The sequence below is a fragment of the Colius striatus genome, chromosome Z (genome assembly GCF_028858725.1).
Source record: "Colius striatus isolate bColStr4 chromosome Z, bColStr4.1.hap1, whole genome shotgun sequence".
Taxonomy (NCBI): Eukaryota; Metazoa; Chordata; class Aves; order Coliiformes; family Coliidae; genus Colius; species Colius striatus.
In genome coordinates this window covers 35,253,280-35,269,257 of record NC_084790.1, presented here as the reverse complement: position 1 = coordinate 35,269,257, position 15,978 = coordinate 35,253,280, and positions in this window count along the sequence as shown.

The window sequence follows — 15,978 nt, the reverse complement described above, 5'->3', positions numbered from 1 at the left end:
TCTGTTGATGACACTTCTCTGCAACTTGCCTTTTGAAGATTCTGGAGACAAGATCCTTTCCATGTCCCATTTTCTACAGTATTCATTGCTGATGTACCTGCAGCATTGTTGAGCAGGAACACATTCCTCCCTACAAGATCTTGTACGTATGTAGCTGGGAGGACTGAACTTTACATGCCTGCCTAGTATCAGTATCAAAAAAACCTCAAAGGTATATTTTTTTAGAGTTGAGTCTCATATTTAATGTTGTTACAGATAGGACAGGATATTAAATCCTTGAAGAGAAAGACTTTTGTCATTAACTTAAGAAGCACACTCTATAGTGGACTGAAGGGTGGACTATCCATAGACTAAACACTGCACTAAGTTCAGGTCTCTGCTACCACTGTGCCAGATTAGACTTACATTATGTAAACTGATATTTCACCTGTTTGTGGAAGACATGGTTGAAGGTTTGGAACAGGGATTTGATGAATCCCTATAACTATACTAAAATCAGTTTAATTCTACGAGAAGAGGATTATTTGTCTGCTCCGTACAGGTCAAACTTGGTAAGTAGTACATTTGAGCCTAATAAAACTGCAGTAACCAGTTTCCCAAACTTTTTTTCCTATGATACAAGTATTTTTTACTCTACATTGTTACATCTTTGAAAGAATCAATACAGCCAAGTATTGAAAAGCCATCACATTACTGCAGAGACACTAAAACTGCATACTTCTATCTCTTGATAAATGTATGTCATGAGCAATGGAAACATCTTGACCTGTGGAAACACTTAAATCACTGTTGCAGCTGTGAAGATGGGGATTTCAAGTGTTGATACTTTGGGAGAAGCATCACACAGCTCTCTAGGGAAAGCCATCTGCACTAGGACAGGAACAATGCCAGAAAACAGATAGTGTATACAAAGCTTAAACAAGAATATTCTGGATCCAGGACCAAGAGTAGAGTACATCTTTTTTGTTAAAGATTGACACAGGTGAACAGTTTGCAGAATTGACCAAGGCAGCTTCTCTCAGCAATATTACTGTTGCCTGTATCAAAGCACTTTCATTCATTTGGTAACTTTGATTCTGTGCCATCCCCTCCTGTGAGAGGAGAGCTGTCAATATTGCTGTCAGTATGCACAGACATGTCAAATGTTATAAAGAAGAGTAGGCAGATACACAGGTCTTTAGTACAAGCCACCTGACAAGAAACATGGCTGTATTCCTCTTACCAGAGTACGAGGCTGAAAATAACTTTTCCAGAGAGAAAGATCCTGAGCAACTGTAAGCAACAAGCATTGATGCAGAGGAGGAGAAGACAGTAATCAATATCTGAGCTTCAGCCCAGATGTGAAAAAGCAAGGTAATGTAAGAAAAACTTTTGTATTTCACAATGCTGAGACAAATAAATTCACAAACTGCAGAGAGTATGAGTGAGTGAATGCTATATCATTCACTTGCAGCATTTATCAGCACCTTTCACATTTGTTTAAGTTTAAAACCAATGAGGAAAAGAGTGAGAGGGGAAAAAAAACCCCTTTCCTAGTAACTCAGTACTCTGAAGACTGAATGCTGAAGATAAGCTAGTCACTGCTGTGCAGTGCTGGGATACCATGCGTACTCAACCTCCAGTCCTATGAAGTTGCAGCAGTTAGCAAGCTGTGTCCTTCTTAGTCACAGCACAGCTAGGCCTGAGCTCCTCAGTTTTTTATGATGTCCCTTACCAGATATGTTGTCTTTGGTTGTTACTGACCTCAGATCTTCCTCTTATTCTCCAGGCAGCATGAGAACAACTCATTTTCCTTAAAGGCTTAGGTGATGTAACAGTAAACTCAGGAATCTCATCCTTTCCTCTTTTTTGTGTTCACAAATTACAACTGAGAGGCAGAGTTTCTAGGCTCAGAAATTTTTCTGCTTTGACTGAAAAATATCTCAGAGTAAAACCTTTTACAGCACTATGAAATATGCTTCCAGGAATATATGAACAATGGCAGCCTTGCAGGAGGGCCAGTGGTCCGGCACTGTACTCTCCCTGTGGATGTTTGAGGTCCTGCTGATAAAAGAAAAATGGACTACCAGTCTCCTTTGCTAGGCTTATCCATCACACCTCTGCTCAATGTACTACAATGTACTATACACTATGTGCATACATGCACACACATTTAAAATTTTGCTCCCAGCCCATGGCAAATAATACTTCTATCAGCCATGCACAAGCTCTTTGTGTTGTACAGAGCAGCTTGTGGGCTGCTTCAGCTACTCTGAGAGACCTGCTCTGCTCCCTTGGTAAAGGGTAGAATGAGCTGGACAAGTTTATGAATCATTGCATCTCCTGGACAGACCAACCCTTGACTATTGCTCTCTGAAAACACACCTCCTTTTAATGCTTTTCATAGGCAGAAAAGAGGCCCTGAACCTGGGGTGTTTTCACAGAGCTGTGGGCAGACTTCACGTTTCCCTCTGACCACATGTTGAAAATGGCTCGTACACATTATCAGTTCCTGGGAGACTTGTTTGTCTCCCTCAGAGGCCCCATGGTGAGGAGATAAGTTGTCAAGAGGACGAGAGGGCTCAGTTAGAAGACGGGTGGTGGTATTGATGAAAGGGCCTAGAGCTGTCTAAGAGCCTTAAGCTGTCTGAGAACTAAAGTGCCTGTTGCTCTTTTTAACAGTAGTAGTGATGAGCTAAACCTCACAAGGTCTATGAAAACCACAACCTCTGCAGATATGCCCTTTGCCTTCTGGCGTGGGTAGGCATGGAGGAGGCAGCACCAGCAGGCAAAAGGGGAGCCACTGGCTTTGGAAGAGGAAGCAATCTGAAAACAATACAGACTAGGAAGAAATGGTGTGCAAATGGCATGAGCAGGCAGTGAGAAATTACTCACTGTTTCCCTGTCACACTATGTGCCTTCCTAAGTATATTTTGTCTCCCCTGCTTCTACCTTACAGATGAACGCTCAGGGACATGGCTCTTTCCAGTGCTTTCCTGAACTCCCTCTCCTCTCTGATCATAATCTGACCCTCTTATATCTTCAGGCTGGCTATTTGTTTTCTGCAGAAGCTTTCCCAGGATGAGGCACATGTGGGAAAATCAGAGACAAGCAGAGAAAGGTGTAGAAATGTTTGTGAAGGAGCCCACACCAGTGACTTCCACTGTGGAAATAAAACTTTCCTTGCTTTCAGGGGAGAGTAAGGCTTGAGTTCTCTAAGATCAGCAGGCTTCAGTCCCACCACTCTCTAAAAACACTGTGTATATATATATATATATGTACATATTTATAGATGGATTATATACATGTTTTCATACTGACTGCTTAAAGCTCCTTTTCTTGCTCAACTTTTCACTTGGATAGCTGCTTCCTGACAGCCACCATAAAGCAGGCCACCATGAGACTGCCATAAGGAGGGAAATAATACTGCTGCTTCAGGAGCAGTATTATTTGGGCAAATTTCTGCTGAAGTGGCAGGATGACTATTTGCCTGTGACTGCTGCTTGTGCAGGGGTGAACACAAGCTTTCTGGTGCTGAGGGAAGATGCCAGGCTGTTTTGAGCAATTGACTTTGGAAATATCGTGTCCAAAAGGGTTGTTTTGGCTATGGGCACAGGCAATCTGAAGAATAATTGTAGACAGAGCTTAAAGACTGTTTGTTTGTTTGTTTTTGTTTTGTTTGTTTGGGCTTTTTTGGTGGGTTTTTGTGGTTTGTTTGTTTGTTTGTTTGTTTTCCAGGATAAAGTTGATGAGCATAGGTTTGAACAGGCATATTACTTCCCTTTTTTTTTTTTTTCTTCCCCCTACTTTGTTATCTAGGTATTTGTGGGCTCACACCTTCCTACAGTTTGCCTATCCAACAATCATTAATGAGTTTTATTCTCATTAGAGTCTATTTAAGAAATGCAGAAGAGATAGTGAGGTAGATTGAATGACTCACCTACAGAGATCATAGATGGTTGGACAATCGAAAGCAAGTCTCCCAGAGCTCATAAAAATGCTTTCATCAGTGTCTTTTCTGCTAGATACTTTGAACACAGTTATGAGTAGAAAACAATTTTCCAGTCACTTCAGGTTGCAGTGTGTTAAAAATGGCAAAAACCAATTCAAGATCTCTTTCAAGAGCAAGTCAAGCCCTAAGAAAGCAAAGGGAACAGAGCAACATCCATATTTGACCAGCCTTTCTTTCACATTTCTGATCCAGGGTCATTCCATCATTTCAAGAAGCCATTCACCATCACAGTCATTGAGTCTGAAAGGGGAACCCTGCTGTGCAGAGGAGCAAAGGCAGAGCATTTCTGTAGTGTCCTCAGGTAATTTCTGCATGAAGCTTAAGCATCACTCTGGGGAAGGTGCTTTGGCTTTCTCTCTATTAGACAGTGGGTCTTCTTCCCCTTTCTTTCCGCTGCTTGCCCCACTGTTGTAGGCAAATAACTTTGCAGTTTGACCTTGTACCTCAGGACTAGCAGGTCACAGTCATCCTTCTGGTCAAAATGGATCCTGTTTTGCCCAGGCCATCACAGCAGCCCTATGAACTAGGGGAAGGAATCTGCAATTGCTCTATGTGTGTCTTTGCACAGACTGGCACTTTCAGTCATGCTGCTTCTATGTGAGGTGCTCTTCTTGTCTGGAAAATCTTTCAGAACATTCTCAAGAGAGGAGAATTTATTGTTTTGACCCTATTTGATGTCTAACAACACACAAAATCCATGTTCTGTAGCCAACAAACCTAGCAAGTTCACCCAAGACATAGCCTGGGATATCCCTGGTATGATGAGATTTGTAGGAACTTTGGCTCCTCACACCTCCAATCTAGATGGTGACAGCACTGTATTTATGACACATCCTTAATCTCAAGGTAAAAGAAAGGATTTATTCACAGAACAGGTAGTTTAAAGGTGAGACACCATTACACAAGTATTTTATGGGCCAAAAGATCATGTGGTTCAGAACTGATCAGACATGTACATGGAAGAAAGGCCTATCTAAGGCCGTCACAGCAGTTCTGCATGTAGTACTGGAAGTCTCTGGATCTCAAATGACTGGAGGCTGGGAAAGTATCTTGGAGCAACTTGGCTACTTTTGCTCTGTTCTGCAAGTATTTGCTATTAACTGCTGTCAGAGGATTGCAAGCCACAAAACCTGTAACTTGGTCCAGCGATTCTCTGATATTCTAGCCTATAGTCCTGTTTACTGGTTATTCACTTTCAAAGCAGAGCAGTTCTCCTACACTTACACGAGGTTTATTTAAATGTCTTCATTTTTAGGGTTACCTTAAAGGGCTCGTTAAAAACAACTGTAGATGTACAAGGTTCTATCTGCTCACTGGACTTAGAAAAGGGCTGGAGATAGCCCCTTTTTTTTTTTCTTTGTCTGTGGGTAACCTGAAAATGTGACACTTCCCAGATGTAGATGGACAACTAATATCTTTGATTTTCTATTCCAAGTAGTTTAATACTTTGTGCCATAATGGAGATTAAAAATACCCAGTAGTAACAATGAGGATTTCAGTTTACAAAGTGGAGGCCTGAGAAGTCTAGCAGAGAAGTAAAGTTTTTATATCCAGCTGTATACCAGCTGCATGCAGGTGTACAGTGTGTAAAAGAACACTATTGCTAAAGTGTTTATTCTGAAGCCCAAGATACGCAGTCCTCGAATGTTCATTTGTTAACATGTTGAATGAGTTAGACTTTATGCTGAGGTTTTGCAATGGGTCTTTGCTGGTTTTCTCTATTTTTGTCCCATACTGTGGCTCAGTGTTCCTAGATCCGCTGTGAGACACACTCTGTTTCATAGCATAGACACAGCCCAGGTGTCTCACTGGGAAAATAAGTGTTAAAAGATTCCCACACCCCAGGATAGTGAGGTGACAGAGAGAGGTTAATTAACAGATTACGAATGTCTTTACACTCAGTGGGTTTTGGTTGAGTGATTTCTCAGCTCATGAGAAAACATTTCTCATTTGTTCCATGCTAAGGGAATGTTGCTTCTGAGGCAAAGATAACTTATTTCTGGAAGTCTGGAATCATTATGTTCCAAAAGCTGTATATATAGACATCCCTAGTGCCAAGTGACGTATGCTATCATGGGAAAGATATCTTCTTCTCCTCTAGTTGCAGAAGGCAGAGGTGCTGTGCTCTGTGAAGATATGGGAAAAAATGAAGGATAATAGTAGCCCAGTAGCCCAATTGCAGACCACATGATGACTTAGTTTTCACAAGTCAGCATTTTTCTATTTCCTTTTGTTTCCATAGATTATTCTGGTTCTTTTTTGTTACTTTGTCTCATGGTAGAGAAAGAAGATGCTTTGGTGATGGGTGTGTGATTGTGTCAGAGAAACAGAAGTTATAAGAATGTGAATTTCTCTCACTGTGAGTTATACTATGAGGTTGCCCAGAGTGATGTGACTTTCCACCCTTTGTTTCTCTCTCAAATAGGCAAAGTGCACAGCCAAACATGCTTATGACCAGGAGCCCTTATTAATGACTATGAAGAGAGATGGGCTGTGAAATTGAGGAGAGTACATAGCATGAGCACATGCACAACTGGGATCCTTCCATTGAACCAGAAGTGGCAAGAATGACTGCTGTCTACACTGCGGCAAAATATGTCCTTTATAATGCCACTTGATTCTGCAAGGCTTTCCGGAGAAACTGCAACTGCAAAAAGCTAAGCCAGCTGTCCTCTGAGATAGAAAAGCAAGTACACACTACTGCCTCTTTGGCAGTATGCATTCAACTGCTCAACTGGCTCAGACCCCATTTTTCTCCTGGGCTCAAGGCCTCTTGTTGACCATGTCACACACACACGAGTGTAGTTCTTGGGCTTCCCTCTGAAAAAGTAGATGTTGTGAGCACTGTTTGGTCTGAGCTGGCTGATTGTCAGGGCTGAGTTGTTCCATGTTGCACATACATGAGAGTCCTTCAGCACTGTGTTGACAGAACTTGCATGCTCAAATCTCTCTTTCAATCCCCTCAAGACATACACCATTCAATGTACACACCTAGCAGCATGTCATTGTCCTAGTTGTCTCTGAAAAGAATCTTCTTGCTAGAGAAAAGAAATTACTGCCCCAGAACAAATACAGTTCAAACAATAAAGTGATCACTTGTTATGTCCGGAGGAGTCATGATATATAGTGTGGATCAAACAATTCCACATGGAAAAGTACTGAGTCTACACCGGTTAGGAACTGATTTTGGGTTCATGTCCTATCCTTGTTTGTAAAGGCAGTATGAACAAAGTCAGTTCAAGGGAGGTAATCAAACAGCTTTTTCCCTGGACCAGCAAGTTTCTAATACACCTCTGCTCTGTTAATTCACTCTTGCTTCTTGAGAAGAGCGTGCTCCACTGGCATATACCTCTTGTGACTACTCTCAGAGTGATGAAGAGAGCAGAACAATGCTTCCTGGGTTTAACACTAAGAGACAACTAGGCATGCTGTGGTACACAAACAAATTCTTCAGGTCAGACATATAACAGAAACAAATGAGACAGAATCTGTGAATCAGGAGGTAGAATAATTGAGCTTTTAAGTGTGGTATGAATGCCACGTAGTAGACCCCATATCCACTCCTCAATCACTCACTTTATCCAGTAAAAGAGTTCATAGAATCATAGAATGGTAGGGGTTGGAAGGGACCTTTAGCGATCATCTAATCCAGCCCCCCTGCAGAAGCAGGTCAACGTAGATCAGGTTGCATAGGAACATACCCAGGCAGGTCCTGAAGACCTCCAAGGAAGGAGATTCCACAACCCCTCTGGGAAGCCTGTTCCACTGCTCTGTCACTCTTACAGTGAAGTAGTTTTTTCTAATATTTAAGTGGAACTTCTTATGCTCCAGCATCATCCCATTACCCCTTGTCCTGTTGCTAGCTACTATAAAAAAAAGGGATGTCCCAGCCTCCTGACACTCACCATTTAGGTATTTGTAAATATTAATAAGATCCCCCCTCAGTCTTCTCCTTTCTAGACTAAACAGCCCCAGGTCCTTCAGCTTTTCCTCATATGAAAGATGTTCCAGTCCCCTGATCATCTTGGTGGCCCTCCATTGGACTCTCTCCAGAAGTTCTCTGTCCCTCTTGAGCTGTGGAGCCCAGAACTGGACACAAGACTCCAAATGAGGCCTTACCAGCATGGAATTCTGTGATTACTTTTGTTGTTACAATTGACTATACCACATACCTAGGCCTCTTGGCAGCACTAATACAAGGCAATCTTCACACACAGCTACCTACAAATAAGGATGATCTGTCATATTTCTCTTATATGATGACTATTTGATGCCTTTCCCTCCCACAGCAGAGCTGATTCATCAGAAATCCCTACCTATGATGGACATTTGCTCATCTAGAAAATCAAAGAACAAAAAGCTGTGGTTTTATTATTGCTTTTCTTCTGATCACTTGATCTATCCAGATGAGTCAGGGAACTTAAGATTGCTCAAAACTTCAGGTATGAGCAGGGATACTCATTGTTTCTTGAATGATTTTGGAAGCAGTTCACACCAGAGGACCAAGTTAGTTGACCCAAGAATTCTGCATAAGGCAGAGGAGGTATGCAATTGCAACAGACTTAGCTATCCCTTTTTGTCCATCTTCTTTGTTGCAATTTCCATATTGTTCCTGATGAAGATGCTAACTCAGACTGAATTTGTTGTGTATTCATGGCTGTCCCTTTTCCCAGTAGTAAGTTAGTCAAATGTTGCACCACTGGGTTTACATCTGCACCCTGTCACAGCTTATTCCCTATAAAGACATCTGTGGAGTGTAGGAAGGCTGGCACTACACCAAAGTAGTATGAACAGAAGTGGCAATTTATTACTTTTCCATATAAGGGTAAATCAGAGAAGCTGGCAAACTGACAGAGGTCTACAGGAAGGGCACAGAACTGGAGAGGAGAGTGGGAAGGAGTCTTCACTATTACTCAGTCATTCCACTGAAGTCTTGTGACAGAGCGACACTCATCTACTATGAGACCAGCTCAGCCCAAAACAGAGACCCCAATGATATCCATGAAGACTGCTGTCCACACTCCTCTGAAAGCTGAAGTTGCACCTCCCATGGAGAGGTTCTCTTCTCTCTTGTGTGCCACCCATGAACCATGAAACCTACTCGGGCCTGGAAGTGACAGTACTGAGTTAAGTAGCAGTCCTCACCACAGGAAGGCATATGGAAACTAGTGGAGGATCCTCGGGGGAAATGAGCATCAGCCTTTACAACTAGCACAGTAGCTCTGCAGATGCATGGTGTTGGGTTAGAAGTGTCTGTAGTGCCATTGCTGTTCTTCACACTTCTCCTCAATCCTTCCCCCAACCCTTCAGACAGTCTTTTGCACAAATCCCTCAGGACAAAGCTTTCTGTCGTCTGATGGCAATACAAAAACAGAAGAACTCAAGCTTCACTCATCAGGTTGGTGGCCTGATTTAGTACACACAGCAGCAAGACTGGAGATCTAAATTCTCCATCTCACTGGGGTATATTTACCACTATGTCCTGCATGTTTCTTAGGGATGGAAATGCCAGGCAATGTTAAGAAAGGAACTCTGGCAAACCTGGAATTCATTCTCACCTGAAGACAAGGTCTGCTGTTTCCAATGAGTGAGATTCTGCAAAGTTTCATTCTGGCAAAAGAGGTTGTTCCTGCATCTTGACCAGTCTGCAGAGACCTATTTACAGAGAAATGCATGGAGAGATTTAAAACGTGGTAAGAGTTCCCTCTAGAGGAATGAAGCAATAATGTACATATTTTTTCACAGTCTGCTAGATGCAGACCTCCATTTTCTCTACAGGCATTGCCTGACAATGGCACAAACCCACTTATAAATGCCCAAGCAATACAACCAAAACAGCATCATCTACATGGCAAAAAGCCAACAGGGCGTACCAAGGATCATCAATAGCAGAAGAGGAAAAAACCCCATGGAGCTTCTAGCATAATCTAAACAGAGTTTAACATAATTCTGCCACTAGAAAGGAAGAAATACTACTATTGCAAAAACCGTGAGAATCCCTCACAGCAATCATGACTCTATTGTGCTATATGTTGTGTATCTCTTCCTTGAAGGGCTCAGCAGGTAAATAGGAGAGAGAAAAGGAAGTCACGGCACAGGAAGGGGATTAGACTGTGGTCAAGGTCACACAGAAAGGCGTTCAAATGAACAGAACTTACTTGTATGGAGTCATTGTGTCCTCAAGACACATTACTTACTCTTTTTTCTTCAATAATATTGCTCTAGAGGAGCTCAGTTTTAGAAATGCCTTTGTCCCATACCCTTTGAATATTGCAAGATCGTTTCTATTTTTAAGAAGCGTGCAGCATTATGAAAAAGCTTCTCAGCTGTATAAACAAGATTTAACTTTGTTTGCTCTTTTATTTGGGAGTCTGTACACAATAGGAAGACACATAGCCTAATGTATCACCTGTGAAGAATTAGCATTTCTTGTCTTTGCAATAACTGTTCAGAAATCTCAATGGGAAAAGTTCTGGGATTAAGTTCCAAATCAAACAGATAAGATGGCAGAAGAGATCAGCTCTCTTGCAGTGGGAAAGAAGACAGAAATGCCTAGCTGGGAAAAGAAGAGATATTCTGAGAAGGAATTTGTATTATGACAGACTGATTTACTCAGAATTCTGTAGGCTGAAGTCTTCAAACAAGACCAGAGGAGATAGGCATACAGCTCCCACTTACAATCCTCTGAAACTCTCAGCTGCAGTAAGTGCATGTTATGCTTCAACCTTCTCTCTAGGTGGATTTAAGCATTTACCAGATACTTTTCATCCTGAGGGAATGAGATTCTTTCAAAAGCATCTGTGAAGACGTGTCATTTATACATGAGGACAGAGACAAACAAGGCAAATGCCTGCACTGGTAAGGGTAAACAGCTCCCAGTGTCTAGCCCAGGTCCCATAGAAAAGCAGCACAGAGACACCCATAGCTAGAGATTATGTGCAAACTATGGCTCAGACACAGCCTACACAAATAAGCTCACTCAGGGTAAAGGTCCAAAGTCAAACAGCTTAACTGCAGCAGGATACAGATTACATTCTGCTTATTTGTTACACATGCCCAGAAAGTGGCGAATAAGTGCAAAACAGGAGACTGCAAGAAAACTGTTCGTTTTTTGGGGGGATAGATTTTGTAATACTGAATTAAGGCCTATCTGTCAGCATACATATGCACACACAGAGAGCTACTCATAAACTACCTTGCACCAATATCTTTTACATGTGCAATGAGTCATGGAACAAAGTGGCCTGAGAAAGTTAAAAACATCTAGTGAACAGAAGATGAGAGGTTGACATGATCTGAGTGGCCTTTCCAAGTATGTGAAGAACATTTAGATACTATTCCAAGACAAGTAAAACAATAATAGATACGAAAGCCGTAATAGTCTGTCTGCATGCTAGCTGCTTTGTAAAACATGAAGGCCTCAAAAGGTCAGAATAGATTTGATGTCTCTTATCTATTGTGGCTCTGACAGTTAAGTTGTGATAAATAATCCTCAAGCTGAGACAAGATGTTAGAGTAGTGACAGATCCTGCCCCATCTAGATTAGTTTTGTGACACAGTTTCATGAAACAATTCACTGCAAGAAAGTGGAATATAAAGCAAGTGATAAAAAGAGGGTTCAGAAAAGAGCCTAAGGGACAAGCCCAGTGTTCCAGGACACTTGCCATCAGTTTCCAGATCATCTTTGTGACCTTGGGCAAATAATGTGAATAAACTATGCCTTCATATCTTCAGTTATGAGATATGGTTGTTAATACTTATCCACAGACACCTTTGCACACCTCTTGGATACAAAGTTGAGGCCATGTACTTTAAAAACACAAAAAAATGCCAGAAATTATAAATGTTATGAAAAACATGTTAGAAATTATGACATTGGGCAGGCTCATACAGTTGATACAGTTCCATACAGTGGCACAATTTTGATTATAGTACACAAGAGACAGGATTTTGATGATTTTTGTTTGCAGATCCATACAATAGTGTTATTCCTGATGTTTGGAACTTAATGACAGACTAAGCACACGTCGATTATGGTATCAGATTCATGAGAAGGAGTTTGAGTGTTTGATGGTTGTGTGAAGGAGTAACTAATAATGCAAAGAACACTTCAAAGTCAGATAAAAGCAGTTATCTCTTTCACCTTTCTGTGTAGACAGGAGCAGAGCTCTTAGCAGTTGGGAGGAGCAGGGTGCTGAACATGATGGCTCTGGCCATCAGAGGCTCATCCCAAGCATCCCTGAAGGCTCTCTGTGGCAAAGTATCCTCCAAGGCGTTGTCATGCCATCCTCTCCCTTGGGTGGAGTTCTTTATCAAGAACTCTTGATACACATTTCCAAATACCATCTCAGGATTGAAGGGAATCAGACTTACCACTAACTACATTTGATTCTATGAAAAGGCAAGAAAAGGAAGCACTTGAGCAAACTACTTTTTATAAGTAGTATGCAGTTCTATGATTCTATGGTAAAATTAAGAGCTGTTATTATAAAGTTGCCTGATATTGTTTTGAATAACCTTACTCATGTTGCTGCTCTCTTGTTTACTATGGACAGTCCAAAACAAAGTATACAGGCTGTCTCCCACTCCAGAGGACATCCAGTTTAAGGATTAAGCACAAAAGGACAGATGTGCAGAGCCAGAACAACACACACAACAAGGAGACAACATTGATTAGCTTGTTGTGTTATCCTTGCAGCTCAGCTTGGGAGGTGTCTCAGCAAGAGGGAATGTTCCTAAAGGCTGAGAAGAACAATGTGGTAGTTATGCAGATGTTAATCACTGAAGACAGGACAAATGATCTTATTTAACTAGCCTTGGTCTTAACAATCCTGATAAATTGTGCTGCAGTGAAGTTTGCAGGGGCCCTGAGAGGCTGCTATGGTTCCCAAGGTATTCCATGAGGAGAAATTAGGACACAAGCAGGTACTAAGAGGTCTTTGTAAGAAAAGCCAGACAACTGATACTTAGCATTTAAAAGAGATGAGAATCCGCAGATGAAGGTGAAAAGAAGGGTAAACTATTCTCAGTGACTTTTCTCAGGGATTCTTTTCAAATTTTTTTCAAATTCTCAGGGATTTTTTTCAAGAAGGCTAGCAAAGGAGCTCTCTTTTCCACAAGCCTCTTCTGTCCATAGTCAGATTTCCCATAACACTTGCAAAAAAAGGGCATTGCAGCAGAATGGCCTCAGTCTTTTTCAGTATCAGCAAAGCAGATTAATGTAAAAACAGTCATAAAAGGCATCTCCTTTACCTGCTGGCCTGTTATCCTGGGAGGAACTTTTTTAGGTACGGAAAACAGGCACTAAAACATTAGAGAGGGAAACTCCTCTAGTGTTGAACTGGGGCAATCCATCTGTGCATGGACACATTTAACTCACATGGTGAATGTATGTACCAGTTTCTTTACATTATGCCCAAGGCCATCACAAATAGTTTTTCTCCAGGTGGGCTGTCTCATTAAGAATCAGAGGCAGTTTTGTATTTGGCATTTTTCTTGATTCCTTAAAGACCCTGCATCAGGGGCAGTGACTCACTTCATTAAAGACCCCATGCCAGGGGCAGTGGCTGCGGCCAGAGAAGGCCATGTCCCATGGGGGGGACTCCATATTCACAGAGGCTATAACTGTGGGGAAGAATCCACACCAAAGAAGTTCATTAAAATTATGGCCAGAAGAGACCAAGTCCTGTGGGAAGGACCCTGTATCTGCAGAAGCCGCAGCTGCTGGGAACAACTCACACCAGAGAAGTTCATTAAGGACTGTGTCCTGGGGCAGGGACTCTGTATTGGAGCAGGGGAAGAATGCCAGGAATTGTCCTCATCTGAGAAGACAGAAGCAGCAGAGCCCATCTGTGAGAGACTGACCACATCCCTCATTCCCTGCCCCCCTGAGCCATTGAGGCGGGAGGAGGTAGAGATATTGGGAGCAGTGAGCTGGGCCCGGGAAGAAAGGAGGGATGGGGGAGGGAGATCTTAAAGTGCTGGTTGTAGTTTTCTCAATCATCCTACTCCCTTTTTGCTTTTTGTTCTATTCTCTTTCTAGTAGATAGTAGAATAAACTTTCCTACTTTCCTCTCTAAGTTGAATACTGGAGTCTGTTTTCCCTGGAACTGTAATGGGCAGCGAGCCCTCCCTGCCCTTGTCTCAATCCACAACAACCTTGATTATCTTTTTTCCTCCCATCTCGCTGGGGCTTCTGCTATCCTAATGAAAGTGGGGGTGAATGGGGGGCACCAAGTGAGAGACTGTTGTGGTGCTTCATTACTGGTTGAGTAAAACATTTTTGTATTGTTTTCAGGGTTAGACCTCCCAGATCTGTTTCTTTCTCTGATTCTAGTAATATTTACCCTTGACTGTAAAATATACTTCCGGTAAGGAATTTGACAAGTGCCTTTTCATCTGGGAAAGGGATCTATTTTGCCAGTTTGTGGCTATATAATCTTAAAATTCAGGCCTTTTGGAAATGGGAGAAATTATTCTTTTAATTATATAGATAACAATGCTGTCTTGGGAGTTTCTTCAGCATTAAGGTTTGACAGTCTTGGTTTCCACGGGAACCTAAGTGAATTGGATACTTCAACTCTCACCTTATCCCAGAGGGAAAGAAAGATTATATGGTGGAAGACCTGATTCAGATAGTGTCTGACCCAATGTAGACACTGTTCAGGTATGATGAAACACAATCACAAATGTAACTTCTCTATATATTTTTGTTTCTTTTCTAGGACTGCACACCAATTGTATTTATTTCTTAAAAACTGAGGCATTTCCCTTGTTCTTAGATCCAATATCTTATCTCACTGCTAAACTACAAGTGTCTCTTCTCTCTCCATGTGCTTTATTTCAAAGTCTAATAATTAATTTCAATCTTAACCATGCCTACTCAAATTAGCAGAATTGCAAGATGTGCTGTTGATTTAAGCCAGTGTTTTGCAAGGTGCTTGAGACAAGTCACAAGGTGGAGCAGGCTGAGGTACCATGATGCTGCGTGTCTTGACACTGTCTCCTATTACATTGCTTTAGCTGCTCTGCTCAGTCAATGATGTTAACTGAAACCTATTAACTGCAGTGTTTATCAGCTAGCCCAGAGTCCTGTTTTGAAACAATGTTTCCTCCCAGTGCGATGCATCTCTGTCTTGCTTTGATTTTAATGGAATTCCCTTTAATGCTAGTCAGAAGTCTTTGCTTTTACTTTTTGATTAAGTGATAACTCTGGACTTTGAAGCAACACATTTTCCTTTTTCTGGGAGGAAAACAATGACAAGTACTATTAAGGAAGTTAGATAAATTCAATTTTGATTCCCTATCTTTCATGTGATCATAGAGGAAATAATTCTTTGGTAGTTGTGATACTGAGTGCTTTTAAATACCCTCTTCTACTTTCACATTACATCTCAAGTTCCTTGTGTGCAGTATTGCTTGGATTTCACCTACTGAAAAAGGCACCACTTAATTTGAAGGCAGGTACTGTTTGGCCTAGTTCAGGAGGCAGGAAAACCTCAGCTGTACTTAAGAGTGTAGAATGAAAAAAAAATCCGTTTGGTGAAAAGGGGTATTATTGTCTGGCAGGAAAAAGGAGGTATACTATCAGATGAATGTGGGAGATACCTTCCTATGTTATCTCAATTTATTATCAGTTGACTAGTGAATCTAGAGGGTGTGAAAATATTCCCCATAGTGTTGGGATGAAAATTCACAATGTAGTTCAAGTGGTTCAAAGAAAGTTTGGTGTACTCCATCTCATCTGTACCTGGCAATTCCAGAGAAAGCACATGATTCATATCCCTTGCATTAGATGCCTAAAGAAGATGATAGACAAGCTTCACTTAGTAAGAGGTAACATCTGCTTCCAAAGTGCTCCAAATCCAGAAGGACAGGAAAGTGCTAAGGGAGAAAACTCAGCAACCCAGCACTGAAGTAATTTGGGCCAGATCAAACAAGAGGTGGTGAGAGGGACGGAAGTACAAAGTTGGTGTCCACTGGACAAA